The sequence below is a fragment of the Hyla sarda genome, unplaced genomic scaffold (assembly GCF_029499605.1).
Source record: "Hyla sarda isolate aHylSar1 unplaced genomic scaffold, aHylSar1.hap1 scaffold_1167, whole genome shotgun sequence".
NCBI classification, from domain to species: domain Eukaryota; kingdom Metazoa; phylum Chordata; class Amphibia; order Anura; family Hylidae; genus Hyla; species Hyla sarda.
The window spans coordinates 38,702-62,257 of record NW_026607789.1 but is presented as its reverse complement, the minus strand read 5'-3'; the positions used below and the strand labels follow the sequence as shown (position 1 = coordinate 62,257).

The 23,556-nt window shown below is 46.2% G+C and overlaps 10 non-coding genes across 10 annotated transcripts; all 10 read left to right on the top strand.

Moving 5' to 3' along the window:
- The first annotated feature begins 110 nt into the window (after window positions 1-110).
- On the top strand, window positions 111-301 carry LOC130302453 (U2 spliceosomal RNA). The gene has a single exon (XR_008852656.1). It is a non-coding gene; the product is annotated as a U2 spliceosomal RNA (small nuclear RNA).
- Window positions 302-2,400: 2,099 nt separating this feature from the next.
- LOC130302452 (U2 spliceosomal RNA) lies at window positions 2,401-2,591 on the top strand. Its single transcript, XR_008852655.1, has one exon. It is a non-coding gene; the product is annotated as a U2 spliceosomal RNA (small nuclear RNA).
- Window positions 2,592-4,678: 2,087 nt separating this feature from the next.
- LOC130302451 (U2 spliceosomal RNA) lies at window positions 4,679-4,869 on the top strand. The gene has a single exon (XR_008852654.1). It is a non-coding gene; the product is annotated as a U2 spliceosomal RNA (small nuclear RNA).
- A 2,082-nt stretch (window positions 4,870-6,951) lies between these two features.
- On the top strand, window positions 6,952-7,142 carry LOC130302450 (U2 spliceosomal RNA). The gene has a single exon (XR_008852653.1). It is a non-coding gene; the product is annotated as a U2 spliceosomal RNA (small nuclear RNA).
- A 2,095-nt stretch (window positions 7,143-9,237) lies between these two features.
- Window positions 9,238-9,428, top strand: LOC130302449 (U2 spliceosomal RNA). Its single transcript, XR_008852652.1, has one exon. It is a non-coding gene; the product is annotated as a U2 spliceosomal RNA (small nuclear RNA).
- Window positions 9,429-12,335: 2,907 nt separating this feature from the next.
- Window positions 12,336-12,526, top strand: LOC130302448 (U2 spliceosomal RNA). Its single transcript, XR_008852651.1, has one exon. It is a non-coding gene; the product is annotated as a U2 spliceosomal RNA (small nuclear RNA).
- Window positions 12,527-14,618: 2,092 nt separating this feature from the next.
- Window positions 14,619-14,809, top strand: LOC130302447 (U2 spliceosomal RNA). The gene has a single exon (XR_008852650.1). It is a non-coding gene; the product is annotated as a U2 spliceosomal RNA (small nuclear RNA).
- A 2,089-nt stretch (window positions 14,810-16,898) lies between these two features.
- On the top strand, window positions 16,899-17,089 carry LOC130302446 (U2 spliceosomal RNA). Its single transcript, XR_008852649.1, has one exon. It is a non-coding gene; the product is annotated as a U2 spliceosomal RNA (small nuclear RNA).
- A 2,092-nt stretch (window positions 17,090-19,181) lies between these two features.
- LOC130302445 (U2 spliceosomal RNA) lies at window positions 19,182-19,372 on the top strand. Its single transcript, XR_008852648.1, has one exon. It is a non-coding gene; the product is annotated as a U2 spliceosomal RNA (small nuclear RNA).
- Window positions 19,373-21,458: 2,086 nt separating this feature from the next.
- Window positions 21,459-21,649, top strand: LOC130302475 (U2 spliceosomal RNA). Its single transcript, XR_008852678.1, has one exon. It is a non-coding gene; the product is annotated as a U2 spliceosomal RNA (small nuclear RNA).
- The last annotated feature ends 1,907 nt before the right edge of the window (window positions 21,650-23,556 follow it).

Genomic DNA, 23,556 nt, shown 5'->3' with positions numbered 1-23,556 from the left:
CTGCCCCCCAGCCCAGAGTGTGCATGGAAAATTGTCTGGCAGCCTCCCTGACAGCAAGCAGTGATAGTGCCCATGAAGGGCACCTTGTTGGGCCCGCCCCTTTCACGGTTATCGCTTCTCGGCCTTTTGGCTAAGATCAAGTGTAGTATCTGTTCTTATCAGTTTAATATCTGATACGTCCCCTATCTGGGGACCATATATTAAATGGATTTTTGAGAACGGGGGCCGATTTCGAAGCTTGCTTCCGTCGCCCTATGCATTGACCCGATATGGCAGTATCTTCGGGTACAGTGCACCACCCCCTTACAGGGTTAAAAAGAAAGATTCCTACTTTCATTGCTACCTGCTTGCTGGCTAGCCAGCTAGCCAGCCCTGTGGGCCTTGCTGCTGCTGCAGCCAAAAAACAAAAGGTGGTGCTGCTGCTGCTTCTGCTGCTTCTGCTTCTGCTTGTGTCTGGCCGCTGTTGGAGCGTCCAGGCACAGGACTTCTGCTGCTGCTGACTAAATGGCCTCCTTAATTGGATCATTTGAGTAGCCAGCACACCTGTGCAGGTAGGGCATGACATGATAGGCAGCTGCCTTGATAGCGGGTGGGTGCTGAATGTTCCTAATTGACAAAATAAGATTAATGCTTATGAAGAAATATAAAATCTCATCCCTTCCCCAATATCGCGCCACACCCCTACCCCTTAATTCCCTGGTTGAACTTGATGGACATATGTCTTTTTTCGACCGTACTAACTATGTAACTATGTAACATAACATGGGGGGGGGGGGGGGGGGGTCTCCTGGCTGTTCACACAGGTGTGTCATTGCTGTACATTGACCATGCATTGCTTCTGTGGTATTGCAAAGGCAAAGACAAATGCTTCCAGCCATCCATTGCACTAATGGATTGGTCATCAGCTGGCTGTCTATGTCCCGCATCAATATAGACCAAAGTACAGAGGGTTAGGCTATGCTATTGTGCACCTACCTGATGCATCAGAAGGTGCGAGGCCCTTGCTAAATTCTGTGCACAGACTTTGAGATCTATACTTTAGACTGTATCTAAACCTGCTCCAACATGGACTGACATTCTGGCCTACTTTCAGCCGATGCGACTTGTCTGTCGCTGAACAGTCGCTTTTTATGTATTCAGCACCTATGTATAATGTTGTAAAAATGCTCTAGAAGCTAAAGTCGCAGAAATGTCACACATATTTGGCCTGCAACTTTCTGTGCGACAAATTCAGACAGGAAAAATCAGTATAAATCCTTAGAAAATTATCCCCCAGTGTCTCCATCTGCTGGCGGTATTGAATAAGCATTGCTGCACTGATGGGGTATGCATTAGACGAAAAAAAAGAAGAAAAAGAAGAATAATACGCCCAGAAAAGAGGCGAAAAGGAGAAAAACGTAAAAAAACGTGAAAAAAAAGTAAGAGGAAGAGAAGGGAAAAAAAGGTGGAAATGGGTTTAAAAGTGATTTCGGCGGAGAAATATATATATATATATATATATATATATATATATATATATATATATACGCGCACACACACACATATATATAAACGTATTCTCCGTTGAGATATTGCAGCCGCTGCTGTGTCCAGGCCCAGGAGCCTTAGCACTGTGCTGTGATGTCACTCAATACCACTGACATCACTAGGTGTAAACAACATCTCTCCTTTGCTGTGTATGTGACTATGGAGCTGTTTGGTGATGTCGTCTATTATGGCCTTCATAGAAGCAACAGGAGATTGTTGCATCCATCTAGAACCCTCAGAACTACAGTGCTATGATGTCACTCACTTCCACAGGCCTTGCAGAGTGTAAACAACAACAACCCAGCTTTGTTGTGTATGTAACCATAGGGATTTGTGATGTCACCTAGAACCTTCACAGCAGCGACAGCTTTATGAGGAGCATCAGCACTGCTCTGCCTGAGCAGAACCATCACCGCCATAGGTTGTCAAATAACCCGGATTTAACCCACACAGGTAAGTCCAATGGGCTGCAGGCATGTCCTCTATGCTTACAGCTTCCCGTGGGTGTTGGTTTGATACCGTTTGGGGACAGCCAAGGAGGCATCTGCAGGCAACAAAGGTAGGTGTGTGCTTGTGTGTGTGTTTCCTATGCAGATCCTAAGCCCAGTGTCACATGCAAGTAGGAGGAGTAAGAAGGGTTCCTGGCAAATCCGGGTTATGGATTGCATTTAAAAAGGCCCCGTGGGAGTGCAATGGGCCCCTGTCTTGCTGCTTAGCAATAATGGTTTGGTTTTTAGGTTCTGCTGTGTGTACTGGTGGTTGACTGCCCCCCAGCCCAGAGTGTGCATGGAAAATTGTCTGGCAGCCTCCCTGACAGCAAGCAGTGATAGTGCCCATGAAGGGCACCTTGTTGGGCCCGCCCCTTTCACGGTTATCGCTTCTCGGCCTTTTGGCTAAGATCAAGTGTAGTATCTGTTCTTATCAGTTTAATATCTGATACGTCCCCTATCTGGGGACCATATATTAAATGGATTTTTGAGAACGGGGGCCGATTTCGAAGCTTGCTTCCGTCGCCCTATGCATTGACCCGATATGGCAGTATCTTCGGGTACAGTGCACCACCCCCTTACAGGGTTAAAAAGAAAGATTCCTACTTTCATTGCTACCTGCTTGCTGGCTAGCCAGCTAGCCAGCCCTGTGGGCCTTGCTGCTGCTGCAGCCAAAAAACAAAAGGTGGTGCTGCTGCTGCTTCTGCTGCTTCTGCTTCTGCTTGTGTCTGGCCGCTGTTGGAGCGTCCAGGCACAGGACTTCTGCTGCTGCTGACTAAATGGCCTCCTTAATTGGATCATTTGAGTAGCCAGCACACCTGTGCAGGTAGGGCATGACATGATAGGCAGCTGCCTTGATAGCGGGTGGGTGCTGAATGTTCCTAATTGACAAAATAAGATTAATGCTTATGAAGAAATATAAAATCTCATCCCTTCCCCAATATCGCGCCACACCCCTACCCCTTAATTCCCTGGTTGAACTTGATGGACATATGTCTTTTTTCGACCGTACTAACTATGTAACTATGTAACATAACATGGGGGGGGGGGGGGGGGGTCTCCTGGCTGTTCACACAGGTGTGTCATTGCTGTACATTGACCATGCATTGCTTCTGTGGTATTGCAAAGGCAAAGACAAATGCTTCCAGCCATCCATTGCACTAATGGATTGGTCATCAGCTGGCTGTCTATGTCCCGCATCAATATAGACCAAAGTACAGAGGGTTAGGCTATGCTATTGTGCACCTACCTGATGCATCAGAAGGTGCGAGGCCCTTGCTAAATTCTGTGCACAGACTTTGAGATCTATACTTTAGACTGTATCTAAACCTGCTCCAACATGGACTGACATTCTGGCCTACTTTCAGCCGATGCGACTTGTCTGTCGCTGAACAGTCGCTTTTTATGTATTCAGCACCTATGTATAATGTTGTAAAAATGCTCTAGAAGCTAAAGTCGCAGAAATGTCACACATATTTGGCCTGCAACTTTCTGTGCGACAAATTCAGACAGGAAAAATCAGTATAAATCCTTAGAAAATTATCCCCCAGTGTCTCCATCTGCTGGCGGTATTGAATAAGCATTGCTGCACTGATGGGGTATGCATTAGACGAAAAAAAAGAAGAAAAAGAAGAATAATACGCCCAGAAAAGAGGCGAAAAGGAGAAAAACGTAAAAAAACGTGAAAAAAAAGTAAGAGGAAGAGAAGGGAAAAAAAGGTGGAAATGGGTTTAAAAGTGATTTCGGCGGAGAAATATATATATATATATATATATATATATATATATATACGCGCACACACACACATATATATAAACGTATTCTCCGTTGAGATATTGCAGCCGCTGCTGTGTCCAGGCCCAGGAGCCTTAGCACTGTGCTGTGATGTCACTCAATACCACTGACATCACTAGGTGTAAACAACATCTCTCCTTTGCTGTGTATGTGACTATGGAGCTGTTTGGTGATGTCGTCTATTATGGCCTTCATAGAAGCAACAGGAGATTGTTGCATCCATCTAGAACCCTCAGAACTACAGTGCTATGATGTCACTCACTTCCACAGGCCTTGCAGAGTGTAAACAACAACAACCCAGCTTTGTTGTGTATGTAACCATAGGGATTTGTGATGTCACCTAGAACCTTCACAGCAGCGACAGCTTTATGAGGAGCATCAGCACTGCTCTGCCTGAGCAGAACCATCACCGCCATAGGTTGTCAAATAACCCGGATTTAACCCACACAGGTAAGTCCAATGGGGTGCAGGCATGTCCTCTATGCTTACAGCTTCCCGTGGGTGTTGGTTTGATACCGTTTGGGGACAGCCAAGGAGGCATCTGCAGGCAACAAAGGTAGGTGTGTGCTTGTGTGTGTGTTTCCTATGCAGATCCTAAGCCCAGTGTCACATGCAAGTAGGAGGAGTAAGAAGGGTTCCTGGCAAATCCGGGTTATGGATTGCATTTAAAAAGGCCCCGTGGGAGTGCAATGGGCCCCTGTCTTGCTGCTTAGCAATAATGGTATGGGTTTAGGTTCTGCTGTGTGTACTGGTGGTTGACTGCCCCCCAGCCCAGAGTGTGCATGGAAAATTGTCTGGCAGCCTCCCTGACAGCAAGCAGTGATAGTGCCCATGAAGGGCACCTTGTTGGGCCCGCCCCTTTCACGGTTATCGCTTCTCGGCCTTTTGGCTAAGATCAAGTGTAGTATCTGTTCTTATCAGTTTAATATCTGATACGTCCCCTATCTGGGGACCATATATTAAATGGATTTTTGAGAACGGGGGCCGATTTCGAAGCTTGCTTCCGTCGCCCTATGCATTGACCCGATATGGCAGTATCTTCGGGTACAGTGCACCACCCCCTTACAGGGTTAAAAAGAAAGATTCCTACTTTCATTGCTACCTGCTTGCTGGCTAGCCAGCTAGCCAGCCCTGTGGGCCTTGCTGCTGCTGCAGCCAAAAAACAAAAGGTGGTGCTGCTGCTGCTTCTGCTGCTTCTGCTTCTGCTTGTGTCTGGCCGCTGTTGGAGCATCCAGGCACAGGACTTCTGCTGCTGCTGACTAAATGGCCTCCTTAATTGGATCATTTGAGTAGCCAGCACACCTGTGCAGGTAGGGCATGACATGATAGGCAGCTGCCTTGATAGCGGGTGGGTGCTGAATGTTCCTAATTGACAAAATAAGATTAATGCTTATGAAGAAATATAAAATCTCATCCCTTCCCCAATATCGCGCCACACCCCTACCCCTTAATTCCCTGGTTGAACTTGATGGACATATGTCTTTTTTCGACCGTACTAACTATGTAACTATGTAACATAACATGGGGGGGGGGGGTCTCCTGGCTGTTCACACAGGTGTGTCATTGCTGTACATTGACCATGCATTGCTTCTGTGGTATTGCAAAGGCAAAGACAAATGCTTCCAGCCATCCATTGCACTAATGGATTGGTCATCAGCTGGCTGTCTATGTCCCGCATCAATATAGACCAAAGTACAGAGGGTTAGGCTATGCTATTGTGCACCTACCTGATGCATCAGAAGGTGCGAGGCCCTTGCTAAATTCTGTGCACAGACTTTGAGATCTATACTTTAGACTGTATCTAAACCTGCTCCAACATGGACTGACATTCTGGCCTACTTTCAGCCGATGCGACTTGTCTGTCGCTGAACAGTCGCTTTTTATGTATTCAGCACCTATGTATAATGTTGTAAAAATGCTCTAGAAGCTAAAGTCGCAGAAATGTCACACATATTTGGCCTGCAACTTTCTGTGCGACAAATTCAGACAGGAAAAATCAGTATAAATCCTTAGAAAATTATCCCCCAGTGTCTCCATCTGCTGGCGGTATTGAATAAGCATTGCTGCACTGATGGGGTATGCATTAGACGAAAAAAAAGAAGAAAAAGAAGAATAATACGCCCAGAAAAGAGGCGAAAAGGAGAAAAACGTAAAAAAATGTGAAAAAAAAGTAAGAGGAAGAGAAGGGAAAAAAAGGTGGAAATGGGTTTAAAAGTGATTTCGGCGGAGATATATATATATATATATATATATATATATATATATATACGCGCACACACACACATATATATAAACGTATTCTCCGTTGAGATATTGCAGCCGCTGCTGTGTCCAGGCCCAGGAGCCTTAGCACTGTGCTGTGATGTCACTCAATACCACTGACATCACTAGGTGTAAACAACATCTCTCCTTTGCTGTGTATGTGACTATGGAGCTGTTTGGTGATGTCGTCTATTATGGCCTTCATAGAAGCAACAGGAGATTGTTGCATCCATCTAGAACCCTCAGAACTACAGTGCTATGATGTCACTCACTTCCACAGGCCTTGCAGAGTGTAAACAACAACAACCCAGCTTTGTTGTGTATGTAACCATAGGGATTTGTGATGTCACCTAGAACCTTCACAGCAGCGACAGCTTTATGAGGAGCATCAGCACTGCTCTGCCTGAGCAGAACCATCACCGCCATAGGTTGTCAAATAACCCGGATTTAACCCACACAGGTAAGTCCAATGGGGTGCAGGCATGTCCTCTATGCTTACAGCTTCCCGTGGGTGTTGGTTTGATACCGTTTGGGGACAGCCAAGGAGGCATCTGCAGGCAACAAAGGTAGGTGTGTGCTTGTGTGTGTGTTTCCTATGCAGATCCTAAGCCCAGTGTCACATGCAAGTAGGAGGAGTAAGAAGGGTTCCTGGCAAATCCGGGTTATGGATTGCATTTAAAAAGGCCCCGTGGGAGTGCAATGGGCCCCTGTCTTGCTGCTTAGCAATAATGGTTTGGTTTTTAGGTTCTGCTGTGTGTACTGGTGGTTGACTGCCCCCCAGCCCAGAGTGTGCATGGAAAATTGTCTGGCAGCCTCCCTGACAGCAAGCAGTGATAGTGCCCATGAAGGGCACCTTGTTGGGCCCGCCCCTTTCACGGTTATCGCTTCTCGGCCTTTTGGCTAAGATCAAGTGTAGTATCTGTTCTTATCAGTTTAATATCTGATACGTCCCCTATCTGGGGACCATATATTAAATGGATTTTTGAGAACGGGGGCCGATTTCGAAGCTTGCTTCCGTCGCCCTATGCATTGACCCGATATGGCAGTATCTTCGGGTACAGTGCACCACCCCCTTACAGGGTTAAAAAGAAAGATTCCTACTTTCATTGCTACCTGCTTGCTGGCTAGCCAGCTAGCCAGCCCTGTGGGCCTTGCTGCTGCTGCAGCCAAAAAACAAAAGGTGGTGCTGCTGCTGCTTCTGCTGCTTCTGCTTCTGCTTGTGTCTGGCCGCTGTTGGAGCGTCCAGGCACAGGACTTCTGCTGCTGCTGACTAAATGGCCTCCTTAATTGGATCATTTGAGTAGCCAGCACACCTGTGCAGGTAGGGCATGACATGATAGGCAGCTGCCTTGATAGCGGGTGGGTGCTGAATGTTCCTAATTGACAAAATAAGATTAATGCTTATGAAGAAATATAAAATCTCATCCCTTCCCCAATATCGCGCCACACCCCTACCCCTTAATTCCCTGGTTGAACTTGATGGACATATGTCTTTTTTCGACCGTACTAACTATGTAACTATGTAACATAACATGGGGGGGGGGGGGGGTCTCCTGGCTGTTCACACAGGTGTGTCATTGCTGTACATTGACCATGCATTGCTTCTGTGGTATTGCAAAGGCAAAGACAAATGCTTCCAGCCATCCATTGCACTAATGGATTGGTCATCAGCTGGCTGTCTATGTCCCGCATCAATATAGACCAAAGTACAGAGGGTTAGGCTATGCTATTGTGCACCTACCTGATGCATCAGAAGGTGCGAGGCCCTTGCTAAATTCTGTGCACAGACTTTGAGATCTATACTTTAGACTGTATCTAAACCTGCTCCAACATGGACTGACATTCTGGCCTACTTTCAGCCGATGCGACTTGTCTGTCGCTGAACAGTCGCTTTTTATGTATTCAGCACCTATGTATAATGTTGTAAAAATGCTCTAGAAGCTAAAGTCGCAGAAATGTCACACATATTTGGCCTGCAACTTTCTGTGCGACAAATTCAGACAGGAAAAATCAGTATAAATCCTTAGAAAATTATCCCCCAGTGTCTCCATCTGCTGGCGGTATTGAATAAGCATTGCTGCACTGATGGGGTATGCATTAGACGAAAAAAAAGAAGAAAAAGAAGAATAATACGCCCAGAAAAGAGGCGAAAAGGAGAAAAACGTAAAAAAACGTGAAAAAAAAGTAAGAGGAAGAGAAGGGAAAAAAAGGTGGAAATGGGTTTAAAAGTGATTTCGGCGGAGAAATATATATATATATATATATATATATATATATATATATATATATATACGCGCACACACACACATATATATAAACGTATTCTCCGTTGAGATATTGCAGCCGCTGCTGTGTCCAGGCCCAGGAGCCTTAGCACTGTGCTGTGATGTCACTCAATACCACTGACATCACTAGGTGTAAACAACATCTCTCCTTTGCTGTGTATGTGACTATGGAGCTGTTTGGTGATGTCGTCTATTATGGCCTTCATAGAAGCAACAGGAGATTGTTGCATCCATCTAGAACCCTCAGAACTACAGTGCTATGATGTCACTCACTTCCACAGGCCTTGCAGAGTGTAAACAACAACAACCCAGCTTTGTTGTGTATGTAACCATAGGGATTTGTGATGTCACCTAGAACCTTCACAGCAGCGACAGCTTTATGAGGAGCATCAGCACTGCTCTGCCTGAGCAGAACCATCACCGCCATAGGTTGTCAAATAACCCGGATTTAACCCACACAGGTAAGTCCAATGGGGTGCAGGCATGTCCTCTATGCTTACAGCTTCCCATGGGTGTTGGTTTGATACCGTTTGGGGACAGCCAAGGAGGCATCTGCAGGCAACAAAGGTAGGTGTGTGCTTGTGTGTGTGTTTCCTATGCAGATCCTAAGCCCAGTGTCACATGCAAGTAGGAGGAGTAAGAAGGGTTCCTGGCAAATCCGGGTTATGGATTGCATTTAAAAAGGCCCCGTGGGAGTGCAATGGGCCCCTGTCTTGCTGCTTAGCAATAATGGTTTGGTTTTTAGGTTCTGCTGTGTGTACTGGTGGTTGACTGCCCCCCAGCCCAGAGTGTGCATGGAAAATTGTCTGGCAGCCTCCCTGACAGCAAGCAGTGATAGTGCCCATGAAGGGCACCTTGTTGGGCCCGCCCCTTTCACGGTTATCGCTTCTCGGCCTTTTGGCTAAGATCAAGTGTAGTATCTGTTCTTATCAGTTTAATATCTGATACGTCCCCTATCTGGGGACCATATATTAAATGGATTTTTGAGAACGGGGGCCGATTTCGAAGCTTGCTTCCGTCGCCCTATGCATTGACCCGATATGGCAGTATCTTCGGGTACAGTGCACCACCCCCTTACAGGGTTAAAAAGAAAGATTCCTACTTTCATTGCTACCTGCTTGCTGGCTAGCCAGCTAGCCAGCCCTGTGGGCCTTGCTGCTGCTGCAGCCAAAAAACAAAAGGTGGTGCTGCTGCTGCTTCTGCTTCTGCTTGTGTCTGGCCGCTGTTGGAGCGTCCAGGCACAGGACTTCTGCTGCTGCTGACTAAATGGCCTCCTTAATTGGATCATTTGAGTAGCCAGCACACCTGTGCAGGTAGGGCATGACATGATAGGCAGCTGCCTTGATAGCGGGTGGGTGCTGAATGTTCCTAATTGACAAAATAAGATTAATGCTTATGAAGAAATATAAAATCTCATCCCTTCCCCAATATCGCGCCACACCCCTACCCCTTAATTCCCTGGTTGAACTTGATGGACATATGTCTTTTTTCGACCGTACTAACTATGTAACTATGTAACATAACATGGGGGGGGGGGGGTCTCCTGGCTGTTCACACAGGTGTGTCATTGCTGTACATTGACCATGCATTGCTTCTGTGGTATTGCAAAGGCAAAGACAAATGCTTCCAGCCATCCATTGCACTAATGGATTGGTCATCAGCTGGCTGTCTATGTCCCGCATCAATATAGACCAAAGTACAGAGGGTTAGGCTATGCTATTGTGCACCTACCTGATGCATCAGAAGGTGCGAGGCCCTTGCTAAATTCTGTGCACAGACTTTGAGATCTATACTTTAGACTGTATCTAAACCTGCTCCAACATGGACTGACATTCTGGCCTACTTTCAGCCGATGCGACTTGTCTGTCGCTGAACAGTCGCTTTTTATGTATTCAGCACCTATGTATAATGTTGTAAAAATGCTCTAGAAGCTAAAGTCGCAGAAATGTCACACATATTTGGCCTGCAACTTTCTGTGCGACAAATTCAGACAGGAAAAATCAGTATAAATCCTTAGAAAATTATCCCCCAGTGTCTCCATCTGCTGGCGGTATTGAATAAGCATTGCTGCACTGATGGGGTATGCATTAGACGAAAAAAAAGAAGAAAAAGAAGAATAATACGCCCAGAAAAGAGGCGAAAAGGAGAAAAACGTAAAAAAACGTGAAAAAAAAGTAAGAGGAAGAGAAGGGAAAAAAAGGTGGAAATGGGTTTAAAAGTGATTTCGGCGGAGAATATATATATATATATATATATATATATATATATATATATATATATATATACGCGCACACACACACATATATATAAACGTATTCTCCGTTGAGATATTGCAGCCGCTGCTGTGTCCAGGCCCAGGAGCCTTAGCACTGTGCTGTGATGTCACTCAATACCACTGACATCACTAGGTGTAAACAACATCTCTCCTTTGCTGTGTATGTGACTATGGAGCTGTTTGGTGATGTCGTCTATTATGGCCTTCATAGAAGCAACAGGAGATTGTTGCATCCATCTAGAACCCTCAGAACTACAGTGCTATGATGTCACTCACTTCCACAGGCCTTGCAGAGTGTAAACAACAACAACCCAGCTTTGTTGTGTATGTAACCATAGGGATTTGTGATGTCACCTAGAACCTTCACAGCAGCGACAGCTTTATGAGGAGCATCAGCACTGCTCTGCCTGAGTAGAACCATCACCGCCATAGGTTGTCAAATAACCCGGATTTAACCCACACAGGTAAGTCCAATGGGGTGCAGGCATGTCCTCTATGCTTACAGCTTCCCGTGGGTGTTGGTTTGATACCGTTTGGGGACAGCCAAGGAGGCATCTGCAGGCAACAAAGGTAGGTGTGTGCTTGTGTGTGTGTTTCCTATGCAGATCCTAAGCCCAGTGTCACATGCAAGTAGGAGGAGTAAGAAGGGTTCCTGGCAAATCCGGGTTATGGATTGCATTTAAAAAGGCCCCGTGGGAGTGCAATGGGCCCCTGTCTTGCTGCTTAGCAATAATGGTATGGGTTTAGGTTCTGCTGTGTGTACTGGTGGTTGACTGCCCCCCAGCCCAGAGTGTGCATGGAAAATTGTCTGGCAGCCTCCCTGACAGCAAGCAGTGATAGTGCCCATGAAGGGCACCTTGTTGGGCCCGCCCCTTTCACGGTTATCGCTTCTCTCCAGGCCCAGGAGCCTTAGCACTGTGCTGTGATGTCACTCAATACCACTGACATCACTAGGTGTAAACAACATCTCTCCTTTGCTGTGTATGTGACTATGGAGCTGTTTGGTGATGTCGTCTATTATGGCCTTCATAGAAGCAACAGGAGATTGTTGCATCCATCTAGAACCCTCAGAACTACAGTGCTATGATGTCACTCACTTCCACAGGCCTTGCAGAGTGTAAACAACAACAACCCAGCTTTGTTGTGTATGTAACCATAGGGATTTGTGATGTCACCTAGAACCTTCACAGCAGCGACAGCTTTATGAGGAGCATCAGCACTGCTCTGCCTGAGCAGAACCATCACCGCCATAGGTTGTCAAATAACCCGGATTTAACCCACACAGGTAAGTCCAATGGGGTGCAGGCATGTCCTCTATGCTTACAGCTTCCCGTGGGTGTTGGTTTGATACCGTTTGGGGACAGCCAAGGAGGCATCTGCAGGCAACAAAGGTAGGTGTGTGCTTGTGTGTGTGTTTCCTATGCAGATCCTAAGCCCAGTGTCACATGCAAGTAGGAGGAGTAAGAAGGGTTCCTGGCAAATCCGGGTTATGGATTGCATTTAAAAAGGCCCCGTGGGAGTGCAATGGGCCCCTGTCTTGCTGCTTAGCAATAATGGTATGGGTTTAGGTTCTGCTGTGTGTACTGGTGGTTGACTGCCCCCCAGCCCAGAGTGTGCATGGAAAATTGTCTGGCAGCCTCCCTGACAGCAAGCAGTGATAGTGCCCATGAAGGGCACCTTGTTGGGCCCGCCCCTTTCACGGTTATCGCTTCTCGGCCTTTTGGCTAAGATCAAGTGTAGTATCTGTTCTTATCAGTTTAATATCTGATACGTCCCCTATCTGGGGACCATATATTAAATGGATTTTTGAGAACGGGGGCCGATTTCGAAGCTTGCTTCCGTCGCCCTATGCATTGACCCGATATGGCAGTATCTTCGGGTACAGTGCACCACCCCCTTACAGGGTTAAAAAGAAAGATTCCTACTTTCATTGCTACCTGCTTGCTGGCTAGCCAGCTAGCCAGCCCTGTGGGCCTTGCTGCTGCTGCAGCCAAAAAACAAAAGGTGGTGCTGCTGCTGCTTCTGCTGCTTCTGCTTCTGCTTGTGTCTGGCCGCTGTTGGAGCGTCCAGGCACAGGACTTCTGCTGCTGCTGACTAAATGGCCTCCTTAATTGGATCATTTGAGTAGCCAGCACACCTGTGCAGGTAGGGCATGACATGATAGGCAGCTGCCTTGATAGCGGGTGGGTGCTGAATGTTCCTAATTGACAAAATAAGATTAATGCTTATGAAGAAATATAAAATCTCATCCCTTCCCCAATATCGCGCCACACCCCTACCCCTTAATTCCCTGGTTGAACTTGATGGACATATGTCTTTTTTCGACCGTACTAACTATGTAACTATGTAACATAACATGGGGGGGGGGGGGGGTCTCCTGGCTGTTCACACAGGTGTGTCATTGCTGTACATTGACCATGCATTGCTTCTGTGGTATTGCAAAGGCAAAGACAAATGCTTCCAGCCATCCATTGCACTAATGGATTGGTCATCAGCTGGCTGTCTATGTCCCGCATCAATATAGACCAAAGTACAGAGGGTTAGGCTATGCTATTGTGCACCTACCTGATGCATCAGAAGGTGCGAGGCCCTTGCTAAATTCTGTGCACAGACTTTGAGATCTATACTTTAGACTGTATCTAAACCTGCTCCAACATGGACTGACATTCTGGCCTACTTTCAGCCGATGCGACTTGTCTGTCGCTGAACAGTCGCTTTTTATGTATTCAGCACCTATGTATAATGTTGTAAAAATGCTCTAGAAGCTAAAGTCGCAGAAATGTCACACATATTTGGCCTGCAACTTTCTGTGCGACAAATTCAGACAGGAAAAATCAGTATAAATCCTTAGAAAATTATCCCCCAGTGTCTCCATCTGCTGGCGGTATTGAATAAGCATTGCTGCACTGATGGGGTATGCATTAGACGAAAAAAAAGAAGAAAAAGAAGAATAATACGCCCAGAAAAGAGGCGAAAAGGAGAAAAACGTAAAAAAATGTGAAAAAAAAGTAAGAGGAAGAGAAGGGAAAAAAAGGTGGAAATGGGTTTAAAAGTGATTTCGGCGGAGAAATATATATATATATATATATATATATATATATATATATATATATACGCGCACACACACACATATATATAAACGTATTCTCCGTTGAGATATTGCAGCCGCTGCTGTGTCCAGGCCCAGGAGCCTTAGCACTGTGCTGTGATGTCACTCAATACCACTGACATCACTAGGTGTAAACAACATCTCTCCTTTGCTGTGTATGTGACTATGGAGCTGTTTGGTGATGTCGTCTATTATGGCCTTCATAGAAGCAACAGGAGATTGTTGCATCCATCTAGAACCCTCAGAACTACAGTGCTATGATGTCACTCACTTCCACAGGCCTTGCAGAGTGTAAACAACAACAACCCAGCTTTGTTGTGTATGTAACCATAGGGATTTGTGATGTCACCTAGAACCTTCACAGCAGCGACAGCTTTATGAGGAGCATCAGCACTGCTCTGCCTGAGCAGAACCATCACCGCCATAGGTTGTCAAATAACCCGGATTTAACCCACACAGGTAAGTCCAATGGGGTGCAGGCATGTCCTCTATGCTTACAGCTTCCCGTGGGTGTTGGTTTGATACCGTTTGGGGACAGCCAAGGAGGCATCTGCAGGCAACAAAGGTAGGTGTGTGCTTGTGTGTGTGTTTCCTATGCAGATCCTAAGCCCAGTGTCACATGCAAGTAGGAGGAGTAAGAAGGGTTCCTGGCAAATCCGGGTTATGGATTGCATTTAAAAAGGCCCCGTGGGAGTGCAATGGGCCCCTGTCTTGCTGCTTAGCAATAATGGTATGGGTTTAGGTTCTGCTGTGTGTACTGGTGGTTGACTGCCCCCCAGCCCAGAGTGTGCATGGAAAATTGTCTGGCAGCCTCCCTGACAGCAAGCAGTGATAGTGCCCATGAAGGGCACCTTGTTGGGCCCGCCCCTTTCACGGTTATCGCTTCTCGGCCTTTTGGCTAAGATCAAGTGTAGTATCTGTTCTTATCAGTTTAATATCTGATACGTCCCCTATCTGGGGACCATATATTAAATGGATTTTTGAGAACGGGGGCCGATTTCGAAGCTTGCTTCCGTCGCCCTATGCATTGACCCGATATGGCAGTATCTTCGGGTACAGTGCACCACCCCCTTACAGGGTTAAAAAGAAAGATTCCTACTTTCATTGCTACCTGCTTGCTGGCTAGCCAGCTAGCCAGCCCTGTGGGCCTTGCTGCTGCTGCAGCCAAAAAACAAAAGGTGGTGCTGCTGCTGCTTCTGCTGCTTCTGCTTCTGCTTGTGTCTGGCCGCTGTTGGAGCGTCCAGGCACAGGACTTCTGCTGCTGCTGACTAAATGGCCTCCTTAATTGGATCATTTGAGTAGCCAGCACACCTGTGCAGGTAGGGCATGACATGATAGGCAGCTGCCTTGATAGCGGGTGGGTGCTGAATGTTCCTAATTGACAAAATAAGATTAATGCTTATGAAGAAATATAAAATCTCATCCCTTCCCCAATATCGCGCCACACCCCTACCCCTTAATTCCCTGGTTGAACTTGATGGACATATGCCTTTTTTCGACCGTACTAACTATGTAACTATGTAACATAACATGGGGGGGGGGGGGGGGTCTCCTGGCTGTTCACACAGGTGTGTCATTGCTGTACATTGACCATGCATTGCTTCTGTGGTATTGCAAAGGCAAAGACAAATGCTTCCAGCCATCCATTGCACTAATGGATTGGTCATCAGCTGGCTGTCTATGTCCCGCATCAATATAGACCAAAGTACAGAGGGTTAGGCTATGCTATTGTGCACCTACCTGATGCATCAGAAGGTGCGAGGCCCTTGCTAAATTCTGTGCACAGACTTTGAGATCTATACTTTAGACTGTATCTAAACCTGCTCCAACATGGACTGACATTCTGGCCTACTTTCAGCCGATGCGACTTGTCTGTCGCTGAACAGTCGCTTTTTATGTATTCAGCACCTATGTATAATGTTGTAAAAATGCTCTAGAAGCTAAAGTCGCAGAAATGTCACACATATTTGGCCTGCAACTTTCTGTGCGACAAATTCAGACAGGAAAAATCAGTATAAATCCTTAGAAAATTATCCCCCAGTGTCTCCATCTGCTGGCGGTATTGAATAAGCATTGCTGCACTGATGGGGTATGCATTAGACGAAAAAAAAGAAGAAAAAGAAGAATAATACGCCCAGAAAAGAGGCGAAAAGGAGAAAAACGTAAAAAAACGTGAAAAAAAAGTAAGAGGAAGAGAAGGGAAAAAAAGGTGGAAATGGGTTTAAAAGTGATTTCGGCGGAGAAATATATATATATATATATATATATATATATATATATATATACGCGCACACACACACATATATATAAACGTATTCTCCGTTGAGATATTGCAGCCGCTGCTGTGTCCAGGCCCAGGAGCCTTAGCACTGTGCTGTGATGTCACTCAATACCACTGACATCACTAGGTGTAAACAACATCTCTCCTTTGCTGTGTATGTGACTATGGAGCTGTTTGGTGATGTCGTCTATTATGGCCTTCATAGAAGCAACAGGAGATTGTTGCATCCATCTAGAACCCTCAGAACTACAGTGCTATGATGTCACTCACTTCCACAGGCCTTGCAGAGTGTAAACAACAACAACCCAGCTTTGTTGTGTATGTAACCATAGGGATTTGTGATGTCACCTAGAACCTTCACAGCAGCGACAGCTTTATGAGGAGCATCAGCACTGCTCTGCCTGAGCAGAACCATCACCGCCATAGGTTGTCAAATAACCCGGATTTAACCCACACAGGTAAGTCCAATGGGGTGCAGGCATGTCCTCTATGCTTACAGCTTCCCGTGGGTGTTGGTTTGATACCGTTTGGGGACAGCCAAGGAGGCATCTGCAGGCAACAAAGGTAGGTGTGTGCTTGTGTGTGTGTTTCCTATGCAGATCCTAAGCCCAGTGTCACATGCAAGTAGGAGGAGTAAGAAGGGTTCCTGGCAAATCCGGGTTATGGATTGCATTTAAAAAGGCCCCGTGGGAGTGCAATGGGCCCCTGTCTTGCTGCTTAGCAATAATGGTATGGGTTTAGGTTCTGCTGTGTGTACTGGTGGTTGACTGCCCCCCAGCCCAGAGTGTGCATGGAAAATTGTCTGGCAGCCTCCCTGACAGCAAGCAGTGATAGTGCCCATGAAGGGCACCTTGTTGGGCCCGCCCCTTTCACGGTTATCGCTTCTCGGCCTTTTGGCTAAGATCAAGTGTAGTATCTGTTCTTATCAGTTTAATATCTGATACGTCCCCTATCTGGGGACCATATATTAAATGGATTTTTGAGAACGGGGGCCGATTTCGAAGCTTGCTTCCGTCGCCCTATGCATTGACCCGATATGGCAGTATCTTCGGGTACAGTGCACCACCCCCTTACAGGGTTAAAAAGAAAGATTCCTACTTTCATTGCTACCTGCTTGCTGGCTAGCCAGCTAGCCAGCCCTGTGGGCCTTGCTGCTGCTGCAGCCAAAAAACAAAAGGTGGTGCTGCTGCTGCTTCTGCTGCTTCTGCTTCTGCTTGTGTCTGGCCGCTGTTGGAGCGTCCAGGCACAGGACTTCTGCTGCTGCTGACTAAATGGCCTCCTTAATTGGATCATTTGAGTAGCCAGCACACCTGTGCAGGTAGGGCATGACATGATAGGCAGCTGCCTTGATAGCGGGTGGGTGCTGAATGTTCCTAATTGACAAAATAAGATTAATGCTTATGAAGAAATATAAAATCTCATCCCTTCCCCAATATCGCGCCACACCCCTACCCCTTAATTCCCTGGTTGAACTTGATGGACATATGTCTTTTTTCGACCGTACTAACTATGTAACTATGTAACATAACATGGGGGGGGGGGGGGGGGTCTCCTGGCTGTTCACACAGGTGTGTCATTGCTGTACATTGACCATGCATTGCTTCTGTGGTATTGCAAAGGCAAAGACAAATGCTTCCAGCCATCCATTGCACTAATGGATTGGTCATCAGCTGGCTGTCTATGTCCCGCATCAATATAGACCAAAGTACAGAGGGTTAGGCTATGCTATTGTGCACCTACCTGATGCATCAGAAGGTGCGAGGCCCTTGCTAAATTCTGTGCACAGACTTTGAGATCTATACTTTAGACTGTATCTAAACCTGCTCCAACATGGACTGACATTCTGGCCTACTTTCAGCCGATGCGACTTGTCTGTCGCTGAACAGTCGCTTTTTATGTATTCAGCACCTATGTATAATGTTGTAAAAATGCTCTAGAAGCTAAAGTCGCAGAAATGTCACACATATTTGGCCTGCAACTTTCTGTGCGACAAATTCAGACAGGAAAAATCAGTATAAATCCTTAGAAAATTATCCCCCAGTGTCTCCATCTGCTGGCGGTATTGAATAAGCATTGCTGCACTGATGGGGTATGCATTAGACGAAAAAAAAGAAGAAAAAGAAGAATAATACGCCCAGAAAAGAGGCGAAAAGGAGAAAAACGTAAAAAAATGTGAAAAAAAAGTAAGAGGAAGAGAAGGGAAAAAAAGGTGGAAATGGGTTTAAAAGTGATTTCGGCGGAGAAATATATATATATATATATATATATATATATATATATATATATACGCGCACACACACACATATATATAAACGTATTCTCCGTTGAGATATTGCAGCCGCTGCTGTGTCCAGGCCCAGGAGCCTTAGCACTGTGCTGTGATGTCACTCAATACCACTGACATCACTAGGTGTAAACAACATCTCTCCTTTGCTGTGTATGTGACTATGGAGCTGTTTGGTGATGTCGTCTATTATGGCCTTCATAGAAGCAACAGGAGATTGTTGCATCCATCTAGAACCCTCAGAACTACAGTGCTATGATGTCACTCACTTCCACAGGCCTTGCAGAGTGTAAACAACAACAACCCAGCTTTGTTGTGTATGTAACCATAGGGATTTGTGATGTCACCTAGAACCTTCACAGCAGCGACAGCTTTATGAGGAGCATCAGCACTGCTCTGCCTGAGCAGAACCATCACCGCCATAGGTTGTCAAATAACCCGGATTTAACCCACACAGGTAAGTCCAATGGGGTGCAGGCATGTCCTCTATGCTTACAGCTTCCCGTGGGTGTTGGTTTGATACCGTTTGGGGACAGCCAAGGAGGCATCTGCAGGCAACAAAGGTAGGTGTGTGCTTGTGTGTGTGTTTCCTATGCAGATCCTAAGCCCAGTGTCACATGCAAGTAGGAGGAGTAAGAAGGGTTCCTGGCAAATCCGGGTTATGGATTGCATTTAAAAAGGCCCCGTGGGAGTGCAATGGGCCCCTGTCTTGCTGCTTAGCAATAATGGTATGGGTTTAGGTTCTGCTGTGTGTACTGGTGGTTGACTGCCCCCCAGCCCAGAGTGTGCATGGAAAATTGTCTGGCAGCCTCCCTGACAGCAAGCAGTGATAGTGCCCATGAAGGGCACCTTGTTGGGCCCGCCCCTTTCACGGTTATCGCTTCTCGGCCTTTTGGCTAAGATCAAGTGTAGTATCTGTTCTTATCAGTTTAATATCTGATACGTCCCCTATCTGGGGACCATATATTAAATGGATTTTTGAGAACGGGGGCCGATTTCGAAGCTTGCTTCCGTCGCCCTATGCATTGACCCGATATGGCAGTATCTTCGGGTACAGTGCACCACCCCCTTACAGGGTTAAAAAGAAAGATTCCTACTTTCATTGCTACCTGCTTGCTGGCTAGCCAGCTAGCCAGCCCTGTGGGCCTTGCTGCTGCTGCAGCCAAAAAACAAAAGGTGCTGCTGCTGCTGCTTCTGCTGCTTCTGCTTCTGCTTGTGTCTGGCCGCTGTTGGAGCGTCCAGGCACAGGACTTCTGCTGCTGCTGACTAAATGGCCTCCTTAATTGGATCATTTGAGTAGCCAGCACACCTGTGCAGGTAGGGCATGACATGATAGGCAGCTGCCTTGATAGCGGGTGGGTGCTGAATGTTCCTAATTGACAAAATAAGATTAATGCTTATGAAGAAATATAAAATCTCATCCCTTCCCCAATATCGCGCCACACCCCTACCCCTTAATTCCCTGGTTGAACTTGATGGACATATGTCTTTTTTCGACCGTACTAACTATGTAACTATGTAACATAACATGGGGGGGGGGGGGGGGGTCTCCTGGCTGTTCACACAGGTGTGTCATTGCTGTACATTGACCATGCATTGCTTCTGTGGTATTGCAAAGGCAAAGACAAATGCTTCCAGCCATCCATTGCACTAATGGATTGGTCATCAGCTGGCTGTCTATGTCCCGCATCAATATAGACCAAAGTACAGAGGGTTAGGCTATGCTATTGTGCACCTACCTGATGCATCAGGAGGTGCGAGGCCCTTGCTAAATTCTGTGCACAGACTTTGAGATCTATACTTTAGACTGTATCTAAACCTGCTCCAACATGGACTGACATTCTGGCCTACTTTCAGCCGATGCGACTTGTCTGTCGCTGAACAGTCGCTTTTTATGTATTCAGCACCTATGTATAATGTTGTAAAAATGCTCTAGAAGCTAAAGTCGCAGAAATGTCACACATATTTGGCCTGCAACTTTCTGTGCGACAAATTCAGACAGGAAAAATCAGTATAAATCCTTAGAAAATTATCCCCCAGTGTCTCCATCTGCTGGCGGTATTGAATAAGCATTGCTGCACTGATGGGGTATGCATTAGACGAAAAAAAAGAAGAAAAAGAAGAATAATACGCCCAGAAAAGAGGCGAAAAGGAGAAAAACGTAAAAAAACGTGAAAAAAAAGTAAGAGGAAGAGAAGGGAAAAAAAGGTGGAAATGGGTTTAAAAGTGATTTCGGCGGAGAAATATATATATATATATATATATATATATATATATATACGCGCACACACACACATATATATAAACGTATTCTCCGTTGAGATATTGCAGCCGCTGCTGTGTCCAGGCCCAGGAGCCTTAGCACTGTGCTGTGATGTCACTCAATACCACTGACATCACTAGGTGTAAACAACATCTCTCCTTTGCTGTGTATGTGACTATGGAGCTGTTTGGTGATGTCGTCTATTATGGCCTTCATAGAAGCAACAGGAGATTGTTGCATCCATCTAGAACCCTCAGAACTACAGTGCTATGATGTCACTCACTTCCACAGGCCTTGCAGAGTGTAAACAACAACAACCCAGCTTTGTTGTGTATGTAACCATAGGGATTTGTGATGTCACCTAGAACCTTCACAGCAGCGACAGCTTTATGAGGAGCATCAGCACTGCTCTGCCTGAGCAGAACCATCACCGCCATAGGTTGTCAAATAACCCGGATTTAACCCACACAGGTAAGTCCAATGGGGTGCAGGCATGTCCTCTATGCTTACAGCTTCCCGTGGGTGTTGGTTTGATACCGTTTGGGGACAGCCAAGGAGGCATCTGCAGGCAACAAAGGTAGGTGTGTGCTTGTGTGTGTGTTTCCTATGCAGATCCTAAGCCCAGTGTCACATGCAAGTAGGAGGAGTAAGAAGGGTTCCTGGCAAATCCGGGTTATGGATTGCATTTAAAAAGGCCCCGTGGGAGTGCAATGGGCCCCTGTCTTGCTGCTTAGCAATAATGGTATGGGTTTAGGTTCTGCTGTGTGTACTGGTGGTTGACTGCCCCCCAGCCCAGAGTGTGCATGGAAAATTGTCTGGCAGCCTCCCTGACAGCAAGCAGTGATAGTGCCCATGAAGGGCACCTTGTTGGGCCCGCCCCTTTCACGGTTATTGCTTCTCGGCCTTTTGGCTAAGATCAAGTGTAGTATCTGTTCTTATCAGTTTAATATCTGATACGTCCCCTATCTGGGGACCATATATTAAATGGATTTTTGAGAACGGGGGCCGATTTCGAAGCTTGCTTCCGTCGCCCTATGCATTGACCCGATATGGCAGTATCTTCGGGTACAGTGCACCACCCCCTTACAGGGTTAAAAAGAAAGATTCCTACTTTCATTGCTACCTGCTTGCTGGCTAGCCAGCTAGCCAGCCCTGTGGGCCTTGCTGCTGCTGCAGCCAAAAAACAAAAGGTGGTGCTGCTGCTGCTTCTGCTGCTTCTGCTTCTGCTTGTGTCTGGCCGCTGTTGGAGCGTCCAGGCACAGGACTTCTGCTGCTGCTGACTAAATGGCCTGCTTAATTGGATCATTTGAGTAGCCAGCACACCTGTGCAGGTAGGGCATGACATGATAGGCAGCTGCCTTGATAGCGGGTGGGTGCTGAATGTTCCTAATTGACAAAATAAGATTAATGCTTATGAAGAAATATAAAATCTCATCCCTTCCCCAATATCGCGCCACACCCCTACCCCTTAATTCCCTGGTTGAACTTGATGGACATATGTCTTTTTTCGACCGTACTAACTATGTAACTATGTAACATAACATGGGGGGGGGGGGGGGGGGTCTCCTGGCTGTTCACACAGGTGTGTCATTGCTGTACATTGACCATGCATTGCTTCTGTGGTATTGCAAAGGCAAAGACAAATGCTTCCAGCCATCCATTGCACTAATGGATTGGTCATCAGCTGGCTGTCTATGTCCCGCATCAATATAGACCAAAGTACAGAGGGTTAGGCTATGCTATTGTGCACCTACCTGATGCATCAGAAGGTGCGAGGCCCTTGCTAAATTCTGTGCACAGACTTTGAGATCTATACTTTAGACTGTATCTAAACCTGCTCCAACATGGACTGACATTCTGGCCTACTTTCAGCCGATGCGACTTGTCTGTCGCTGAACAGTCGCTTTTTATGTATTCAGCACCTATGTATAATGTTGTAAAAATGCTCTAGAAGCTAAAGTCGCAGAAATGTCACACATATTTGGCCTGCAACTTTCTGTGCGACAAATTCAGACAGGAAAAATCAGTATAAATCCTTAGAAAATTATCCCCCAGTGTCTCCATCTGCTGGCGGTATTGAATAAGCATTGCTGCACTGATGGGGTATGCATTAGACGAAAAAAAAAGAAGAAAAAGAAGAATAATACGCCCAGAAAAGAGGCGAAAAGGAGAAAAACGTAAAAAAACGTGAAAAAAAAGTAAGAGGAAGAGAAGGGAAAAAAAGGTGGAAATGGGTTTAAAAGTGATTTCGGCGGAGAAATATATATATATATATATATATATATATATATATATATATATACGCGCACACACACACATATATATAAACGTATTCTCCGTTGAGATATTGCAGCCGCTGCTGTGTCCAGGCCCAGGAGCCTTAGCACTGTGCTGTGATGTCACTCAATACCACTGACATCACTAGGTGTAAACAACATCTCTCCTTTGCTGTGTATGTGACTATGGAGCTGTTTGGTGATGTCGTCTATTATGGCCTTCATAGAAGCAACAGGAGATTGTTGCATCCATCTAGAACCCTCAGAACTACAGTGCTATGATGTCACTCACTTCCACAGGCCTTGCAGAGTGTAAACAACAACAACCCAGCTTTGTTGTGTATGTAACCATAGGGATTTGTGATGTCACCTAGAACCTTCACAGCAGCGACAGCTTTATGAGGAGCATCAGCACTGCTCTGCCTGAGCAGAACCATCACCGCCATAGGTTGTCAAATAACCCGGATTTAACCCACACAGGTAAGTCCAATGGGGTGCAGGCATGTCCTCTATGCTTACAGCTTCCCGTGGGTGTTGGTTTGATACCGTTTGGGGACAGCCAAGGAGGCATCTGCAGGCAACAAAGGTAGGTGTGTGCTTGTGTGTGTGTTTCCTATGCAGATCCTAAGCCCAGTGTCACATGCAAGTAGGAGGAGTAAGAAGGGTTCCTGGCAAATCCGGGTTATGGATTGCATTTAAAAAGGCCCCGTGG